Source organism: Benincasa hispida, unplaced genomic scaffold (assembly GCF_027475165.1).
Source record: "Benincasa hispida cultivar pf3 unplaced genomic scaffold, pf3_genome.v1.1 HicScf481, whole genome shotgun sequence".
NCBI classification, from domain to species: domain Eukaryota; kingdom Viridiplantae; phylum Streptophyta; class Magnoliopsida; order Cucurbitales; family Cucurbitaceae; genus Benincasa; species Benincasa hispida.
In genome coordinates this window covers 46352-47890 of record NW_028326582.1, presented here as the reverse complement: position 1 = coordinate 47890, position 1539 = coordinate 46352, and positions in this window count along the sequence as shown.

Sequence of the window (1539 nt, the reverse complement as noted above, 5' to 3'; positions counted from 1 at the left end):
GAGCTACGTGATAACCTCAAAACGCGACCAGTTTGTTTAGCCCATCGCAATCGAAGAATCAACTCGCCGCAAAGAAAGATGCAATCACAGATGATGTGGGCAACAGAGCAAATTTAGGGGTTGTATCTTTCTTTGACTTTTTTTATTCCAAATTTTGCACTCTCGCATCTCATTCTTAACATTGATAATTTTATCATCGCATCCTCTTTAGTTGGCACAATCATTGAATGATTGATTACTTTATTTAGTCGCCATAATGTTTTCCGTACCAATTATGATTTCAATGATGAAAAGCATGTCTTTATTTCTCATCGCATGTACTAAAATCAACTTAATTTCAGGACAAGTCAATTAATGAAATATTTCTAGAAGTTAGTGGTCTACCAGCTTTCTTTCAAAATGATCATTACGAAACTTCCTAAGAGCATCACATGAATCATTTCAGTCTATCAGCAATGAGGACATTGCTGCGTTTAAATTTGGGGGTGCCAGTATTTATTTTCAACCTTGCTATCTTTAGACATTTCACAAAAAAAAAAAAAATCATAACGTTGAGATCGGATCCTACTCGTAGTTGGATGTCCACACGACACCTGTGGGGGCAAGCCAAAACGAAGGTAGGAATCATGATCAACGCATAAATCAATTGATCGCAAATCCACTACCAAATATGCATGAGTTTAGACTGAGAAAGAGTGTCTTGCTTATAGTTGGATGCTCGCATGACACCTATGGGGGCAAGCCAAAACGAAGGCTAGGCATTTGGATCAGCGCAAGGTCACATCTAAACTACACAAGGATAAAAATCATTTGGAAACACCCCAGTTGGAAAAAGTTTGAAATAAATCATGTGATGTCCTGGAAATAAGTTTGAAATAAATCATGCGATGTCCTCGAAATAAATAAAGTCTTTTTGAAGGTTAAACTTGTGGTCCCTAAGTTTTAGAAATATTTTAGGAAGAGACCAGGATAGAAATTAAGAAGATTATGGTTTATAAAATTTGAATAACGCATCTCGATAAATCTAGGTAGGAAAAGGCGGCTTACTCTCTAAAGAAAATATTTAGTTTATGCTTGATGACAAGCATTATTTTAAATTTGGGGGTGTGATAACGGGCATAAATGCACGTTATTATAGTGCAAATAAGTAAAACAATGAGGGAATGCGACGGTAAAAATATACAAAACCATGTCCAAAAGCATTAAACTAAGAATATTGCGATTGCATGCGCCCATTGCATAAAAGTAGCTAATTTACTTATTTTGTGCAGGAAAAATGCGTTGGCGCAAAGAAAATTGTGATCCAAGGAATTCGGTGATCGCGCGCATTAAAAGATTGCGACCACAAAGCCATGTGATGTATGCGCTCGTAGGAATTTGCTCAAGAAGGTGGCCATATAAAGACATCGCATCAAGGTGAAAGCATAATAAATCATGATGGAACGGAAAGCTGATGACGGTCGAATCCGAATTTAGTTGACAAGCCGTTAATGGCACACTGTAGCAAGTGCATTCAACTTTACGGTGACCATTAATTGA